At 30.6% G+C, this 9,115-nt stretch overlaps 1 long non-coding RNA gene across 1 annotated transcript; it reads right to left on the bottom strand.

Annotated features, from left to right (window-relative positions):
• Positions 1-370: 370 nt before the first annotated feature.
• LOC108887143 (uncharacterized) lies at positions 371-8,039 on the bottom strand. Its single transcript, XR_001961556.2, has 3 exons — positions 7,891-8,039; positions 6,854-7,491; positions 371-542 (listed from the first exon to the last, which is right to left on the bottom strand). It is a non-coding gene; the product is annotated as an uncharacterized LOC108887143 (long non-coding RNA).
• Between the last annotated feature and the right edge of the window lie 1,076 nt (positions 8,040-9,115).

A 9,115-nucleotide genomic window follows, 5' to 3' on the forward strand; every position in this document is an offset into this window, starting at 1 on the left:
CAGGTTTTAGTCAGAGGCTAGGGTTAGGGTTAGGGTTAGGGTTACGACTTTTGCCCAGAGGCTAGGATTATGGCTTTTAGCCACCTTTAGTCAGAGGCTAGGGTTAGGGTTACAGCTTTTAGTCAGAAGCTAGGGTTAGGGTTACGACTTTTAGTCAGAGACTAGGGTTACAGCTTTTAGCCAGAAATTAATTGGAGTTTTTAGATTCAATTTTATGTTTTAATTCAAGCTGCAAGTAGAGAATACTTTGCATTTCTGCATTACAAAATAATTTCTGTGACATTTATTTGAAAATAGACATACTCAACTCAAAAGTTAAGTTACAAAACTTTATTGATTCTGTTCTAGACAATATTTAACAAAACACAACAAATGACAAACATTTGAGCACTTGAACACATTTTTTTATTCTCACACCCCACATTTAATGTAGTGAGGAACATGTGGATAAACTTAATCTTAAAGATTTATACATCTTTAAACATCTTTAATAACATTTAACTACTTTTGTTGTCCTCTTCAGGTGACGCGATCTTCTCCTCCTGCAGAGATAGAACATGTTAATCACAGAAACTATCCACAGCTTTAAGTCCTGAAACTTTATTACAAATATAATTAAAGAAAAAGAACCTTTAATTATCCCTCAAATGCATCAACTGCTCCTATTCTTGTTGCTTGTAATATTACAAAATGCTTCTTACATTTGAGAGACAGTATGACATTTTCTGACATTGACCACAAAATATACTGTGACATTTTTTGACCAATTTTTAACACCTTACTATACTATGACATTTTTTGACAATTTTTGATGCCTTACTATACTATGAAATTTTTTGACAATTTTTGACACCTTACTATACTATGAAAATTTTTGACCATTTTTGGCACCTTACTAGAGTATGACATTTTTTGAACATTTTTGATGCCTTACTATACTATGAAATTTTTTGACAATTTTTGACACCTTACTATATTATGACATTTTTTGACCATTTTTGATGCCTTACTATACTATGAATTTTTTTTGATATTTTTGACACGTTACTATACTATGAAATTTTTTGACAATTTTTGACACCTTACTATATTATGACATTTTTTGACCATTTTTGATGCCTTACTATACTATGAAATTTTTTGACCATTTTTGACACCTTACTATATTATGACATTTTTTGACCATTTTTGATGCCTTACTATACTATGAAAATTTTTGACCATTTTTGACACCTTACTATACTATGAAATTTTTTGACAATTTTTGATGCCTTACTATACTATGAAATTTTTTGACAATTTTTGACACCTTACTATATTATGACATTTTTTGACCATTTTTGATGCCTTACTATACTATGAATTTTTTTTGATATTTTTGACACTTTACTATACTATGAAATTTTTTGACAATTTTTGACACCTTACTATATTATGACATTTTTTGACCATTTTTGATGCCTTACTATACTATGAAATTTTTTGACCATTTTTGACACCTTACTATATTATGACATTTTTTGACCATTTTTGATGCCTTACTATACTATGACATTTTTTGACCATTTTTGACACCTTACTAGAGTATGACATTTTTTGACACGTTTAGACACCTTACTATACTGTGAAATTTTTTGACCATTTTTGATGCCTTACTATACTATGAAATTTTTTGACCATTTTTGGCACCTTACTATACTATGACATTTTCTGACCATTTATGATGCTTTACTATACTATGACATTTTTTGACGGTTTTTGACACCTTACTATGAAATTTTTTGACAATTTTTGACACCTTACTATATTATGACATTTTTTGACCATTTTTGGCACCTTACTATACTATGAAATTTTTTGACAATTTTTGACACCTTACTATATTATGACATTTTTTGACCATTTTTGATGCCTTAATATACTATGACATTTTTTGACCATTTTTGACACCTTACTATACTATGAATTTTTTTGACAATTTTTGATGCCTTAATATACTATGACATTTTTTGACCATTTTTGACACCTTACTATACCATGACATTTTTTGACGGTTTTTGACACCTTACTATATATACTATGACATTTTTTGACCATTTTTGACACCTTACTATACTATGACATTTTTTGACCATTTTTGACACCTTACTAGAGTATGACATTTTTTGACACGTTTAGACACCTTACTATACTGTGAAATTTTTTGACCATTTTTGATGCCTTACTATACTATGAAATTTTTTGACCATTTTTGGCACCTTACTATACTATGACATTTTCTGACCATTTATGATGCTTTACTATACTATGACATTTTTTGACGGTTTTTGACACCTTACTATGAAATTTTTTGACAATTTTTGACACCTTACTATACTATGACATTTTTTGACGGTTTTTGACACCTTACTATACTATGAAATTTTTTGACAATTTTTGACACCTTACTATATTATGACATTTTTTGACCATTTTTGATGCCTTAATATACTATGACATTTTTTGACCATTTTTGACACCTTACTATACTATGAATTTTTTTGACCATTTTTGACACCTTACTATACTATGACATTTTTTGACGGTTTTTGACACCTTACTATACTATGACATTTTTTGACCATTTATGATGCTTTACTATACTATGACATTTTTTTTACAATTTTTGACACCTTACTATACTATGACATTTTTTGACCATTTTTGACGCTTTACTATATTATGACATTTTTTGACACGTTTAGACACCTTACTATACTGTGAAATTTTTTGACCATTTTTGATGCCTTACTATACTATGAAATTTTTTGACCATTTTTGGCACCTTACTATACTATGACATTTTCTGACCATTTATGATGCTTTACTATACTATGACATTTTTTGACGGTTTTTGACACCTTACTATGAAATTTTTTGACAATTTTTGACACCTTACTATATTATGACATTTTTTGACCATTTTTGGCACCTTACTATACTATGAAATTTTTTGACAATTTTTGACACCTTACTATATTATGACATTTTTTGACCATTTTTGATGCCTTAATATACTATGACATTTTTTGACCATTTTTGACACCTTACTATACTATGAATTTTTTTGACAATTTTTGATGCCTTACTATACTATGACATTTTTTGACACGTTTAGACACCTTACTATACTGTGAAATTTTTTGACCATTTTTGATGCCTTACTATACTATGACATTTTTTGACCATTTTTGGCACCTTACTATACTATGACATTTTCTGACCATTTATGATGCTTTACTATACTATGACATTTTTTGACGGTTTTTGACACCTTACTATGAAATTTTTTGACAATTTTTGACACCTTACTATATTATGACATTTTTTGACCATTTTTGGCACCTTACTATACTATGAAATTTTTTGACCATTTTTGACACCTTACTATATTATGACATTTTTTGACCATTTTTGATGCCTTAATATACTATGACATTTTTTGACCATTTTTGACACCTTACTATACTATGAATTTTTTTGACCATTTTTGACACCTTACTATACTATGACATTTTTTGACCATTTATGATGCTTTACTATACTATGACATTTTTTGACACGTTTAGACACCTTACTATACTATGAAAATTTTTGACAATTTTTGATGCCTTACTATACTATGACATTTTTTGACCATTTTTGACACCTTACTATACCATGACATTTTTTGACCATTTTTGACACCTTACTATATATACTACGACATTTTTTGACCATTTTTGACACCTTACTATACTATGAAATTTTTTGACCATCTTTGACACCTTACTAGAGTATGACATTTTTTGACACGTTTAGACACCTTACTATACTGTGAAATTTTTTGACCATTTTTGATGCCTTACTATACTATGAAATTTTTTGACCATTTTTGGCACCTTACTATACTATGACATTTTCTGACCATTTATGATGCTTTACTATACTATGACATTTTTTGACGGTTTTTGACACCTTACTATACTATGAAATTTTTTGACAATTTTTGACACCTTACTATATTATGACATTTTTTGACCATTTTTGACACCTTACTATACTATGAAATTTTTTGACCATTTTTGATGCTTTACTATACTATGACATTTTTTGACCATTTTTGACACCTTACTAGAGTATGACATTTTTTGACACGTTTAGACACCTTACTATACTATGAAATTTTTTGACCATTTTTGATGCCTTACTATACTATGACATTTTTTGACCATTTTTGACACCTTACTATACTATGAATTTTTTTGACCATTTTTGACACCTTACTATACTATGACATTTTTTGACAATTTTTGACACCTTACTATACTATGACATTTTTTGACGGTTTTTGACACCTTACTATACTATGAAATTTTTTGACCATTTTTGATGCTTTACTATACTATGACATTTTTTGACCATTTTTGACGCTTTACTATATTATGACATTTTTTGACCATTTTTGATGCCTTACTATACTATGACATTTTTTGACACGTTTAGACACCTTACTATACTGTGAAATTTTTTGACCATTTTTGATGCCTTACTATACTATGAAATTTTTTGACCATTTTTGGCACCTTACTATACTATGACATTTTCTGACCATTTATGATGCTTTACTATACTATGACATTTTTTGACGGTTTTTGACACCTTACTATACTATGAAATTTTTTGACAATTTTTGACACCTTACTATATTATGACATTTTTTGACCATTTTTGACACCTTACTATACTATGACATTTTTTGACCATTTTTGACACCTTACTATACTATGACATTTTTTGACCATTTTTGACACCTTACTATACTATGAAATTTTTTGACCATTTTTGATGCTTTACTATACTATGACATTTTTTGACCATTTTTGACACCTTACTAGAGTATGACATTTTTTGACACGTTTAGACACCTTACTATACTATGAAATTTTTTGACCATTTTTGATGCCTTACTATACTATGACATTTTTTGACCATTTTTGACACCTTACTATACTATGAATTTTTTTGACCATTTTTGACACCTTACTATACTATGACTTTTTTTGACAATTTTTGACACCTTACTATACTATGACATTTTTTGACGGTTTTTGACACCTTACTATACTATGAAATTTTTTGACCATTTTTGATGCTTTACTATACTATGACATTTTTTGACCATTTTTGACGCTTTACTATATTATGACATTTTTTGACCATTTTTGATGCCTTACTATACTATGACATTTTTTGACACGTTTAGACACCTTACTATACTATGAAAATTTTTGACAATTTTTGATGCCTTACTATACTATGACATTTTTTGACCATTTTTGACACCTTACTATACTATGACATTTTTTGACGGTTTTTGACACCTTACTATACTATGACATTTTTTGACAGTTTTTGACACCTTACTATACTATGACATTTTTTGACCATTTTTGACACCTTACTATACTATGAAATTTTTTGACCATCTTTGACACCTTACTAGAGTATGACATTTTTTGACACGTTTAGACACCTTACTATACTGTGAAATTTTTTGACCATTTTTGATGCCTTACTATACTATGAAATTTTTTGACCATTTTTGGCACCTTACTATACTATGACATTTTCTGACCATTTATGATGCTTTACTATACTATGACATTTTTTGACGGTTTTTGACACCTTCCTATACTACGACATTTTTTGACCATTTTTGACACCTTACTATACTATGAAATTTTTTGACCATTTTTGACACCTTACTATACTATGACATTTTTTGACACGTTTAGACACCTTACTATACTATGACATTTTTGACCATTTTTGACACCTTACTATACTATGACATTTTTTGACAGTTTTTGACACCTTACTATACTATGACATTTTTTGACCATTTTTGACACCTTACTATCTTATGACATTTTTGACACCTTACTATACTATGACATTTTTTGACCATTTTTGACTCCGTACTATACTATGACATTTCTGACACCTTACTATACTATGACATTTTTTGATATTTTTTGGCCATTTTTGACAACGTACTATAGTATGACATTTTTGACACCTTACTATACTATGACATTTTTTTTGCCATTTTTGACACCTTACTATACTATGACATTTTTTGACAAGTTTTGACGCTTTACTATACTATGGCATTTTTTGACATTTTTTGGCCATTTTTGACACATTACTATACCATGATATTTTTTGACCATTTTTGACACCTTACTATATTATGACATTTTTGACACCTTACTATACTATGACATTTTTAGATATTTTTTGGCAATTTTTGACACCGTACTATACTATGACATTTTTGACACCTTACTATACTATGACATTTTTTTGCCATTTTTGACACCTTACTATACTATGACATTTTTTGGCATGTTTTGACGCCTTACTATACTGTGGCGATTTTGATGTCTTACTTAAATCAGACATATTTGCCTTTATTTAGGATTATTATTACTCCTGCATTGGTTTTATATATTAGTTTTACTGTTACCTCTAATATTAATACTTTTATCATTACATAATACATTTCATATTTCATATTACCTCTAAATTTACAGGTAACTTTTACTGTTGCAAACTACATCCAGTAACATATTACTCTGACTATTACGTCTTACTTCTGACATTGCTAATTATTTTTACTTTACTTCTAATACAAATTACTTCAACATTATTTTTATACTGCATATTACTTCTATTATGACACCTTTCTGATATACTGAATACTGAACATAAAAGAAATTATGTCAGGTCTCTGTGTTGGACAGTTGATGTAAAGCTGTTAGTGAATTACCTGGAGGCCTCTGTCCTGGTCTCAAAGAACTTCTTCATTGTACAAAGATTCTCTGTGATCGCAGACAATGTCTCTGATCATGGACAATGTCATGGACGAAGTGGTGACACTTAGAGGAAATCAAAGAGATACATACAAAGGAAAATGATCAATATAGTACTACCTATTCCTCATCAACAGTTTAACCATGAAAACACAGATAAATATTCAATATTACAGCTACACCAGAACATTTAATAAACAGAGGGCTGTTTTAGAAAATGACCAGTTTAGTGTCATCAACTCCTGAAGAACCAACAACAACATGAACTATTTGCAGGTGCTAAATTAAATATGCACTATAGAAAAAAAATACCTGGTGTTTTTAAATTTTAAATATAAAAATGTAGATTCAGTCCTAAACAAGTGTAATAATCTAACTGATACAAACATAATAAAAAGCATACAACTTTAATGCCAATTAAACTTAACAAACGTACACTGAAAGGTTTTAAACTTCTTTGGGATGTTTGTGATTTTTGTTCCAGACATCAGGTTTTAACTGCAGCTGAGATAATGACAGAGTCAGAAAGAAAATAATAAACTAACACTGACCTGGTGTAATGTCATGTCTGTTTCTGCCGGATGACGTTTGAGTCCTGTGGAGAAAATCAGAAACAATAAACATCAATATGAAGCTGCAAAAGTTTGAACTATCAAAATAAAAGCACAAAGAGTTTCTGGGTGTTGAGGTTCAGATACTGAGTCCAGTTTATAGTGTTATAGTATTTATAGTGAATGCTAGTCGTGTTTTTCATCCGCAAAATATGACTGAATCTCGAGCCTGAGCTGATGTCCTTGTGTCTTATTACATGTCAACATATCACTTTGTAACTTGCTGTCAAAACACTTATGGAAGTTTTGGAGGCGTCGGTGGCTGACTGTTCATGGAGTTCATGATTTGATAAATATCTGACTGATTGTGCAGCCTTAAGTGAAATTATGAATTTATATGTCAAACATTTTTTTCTGCATGTGTATAATGAAGCATAACTTACCTTTATCTGTAAGTCCATTATGGTCACAGGTGACGGTCCCATCAGGTGAGCCTTCCACTACAGCCAGAGACCATTCTCCATACAGGTGAAGCCCTTGTGCTCCAGACCCATCAGCTTCTCATACTCTCCTCTGGCTTGTGCCTCATGTTTGCATCCACAACTGTAAACAGTCCATAGAAGAAAAAAGCAAAAATGAGATCATAATTTAATATTTAGTGATGTCTTAAGACCAGAGTTTACACTACGGAGGCAAAACCAAACTCTTACATAATACAAGTTTATATGTAAAAATGTATGTATGTATTTTCACGCTTTTATGGATGTAAATAATTGATAAAGAAGCAAAAAAATCTTTGGAGTTGGTCAGTGCGTATTGATCAAGAACAGTGAACCTGGACACTGCGAACAGCTGCTGCGATGTAAACAAACAGTGCACTTGTCAGTGTCAAAGTACACTAAAATGGTTGGATTTGCCACTGACTCAGTGACAGACTTGTTGTTATAAGTATCTGACAACATTATGGATCGGATTCCTACAGAGATAGACCTCTACACTAACCAGAAACATCGCTTTCCAGCTCAACCAGACTCCATTGACAAAGACAGGAATTTTACCGGGCAGAACAGGAACTAACTGAAACAACGCTGCCTCTGTCTCTTAGTTATTGTGTGGTATTTTTTCTAGTCATGTACATAATCTAAATATTTCTACCACCATGGAAAATCACACAATAACATAAATATCCTAACAAATCAAAGGCAGGGGTGTTCCAGCAGCTCCTGTGTTCTGCTCAGTAAAATTATTGCTTTTGTCAATGGAGTCTGATAGCGATTGCTGGGTAGTTTTTGTTCAATAAAGTGGTGCCGAAATCAGCGCTACAACCCAGAAGTGAGTTAGCATTTTATCACTCGTGGCTCCCTCGCCCCAAGATCAATAAATTTTACATTATCACATTTACACAAGGCCGAGCTGACTTCCTCCAAACCCCAGGTAAAGGTTGAAAGCCATTTCAGTGGCGTTTTTCGGTCAATTTCTTGCATTTCCGCTTTGGGCTTTTGTCCAATCACAAGAAAGGTTGTCCCACCTTTGCCGTAAACTGAAATATTGTAATTTTGTGAATTGTACGTTATCATTATGATGCACAAAAAAATGACATAAGTATTAATAAATAAAAGTAGAAATAGCATTTTACATTACCAAATGTATTTCTTTTGCATTTGTTTA

This window comes from Lates calcarifer, linkage group LG13, assembly GCF_001640805.2.
Source record: "Lates calcarifer isolate ASB-BC8 linkage group LG13, TLL_Latcal_v3, whole genome shotgun sequence".
Classification (NCBI taxonomy): domain Eukaryota; kingdom Metazoa; phylum Chordata; class Actinopteri; family Centropomidae; genus Lates; species Lates calcarifer.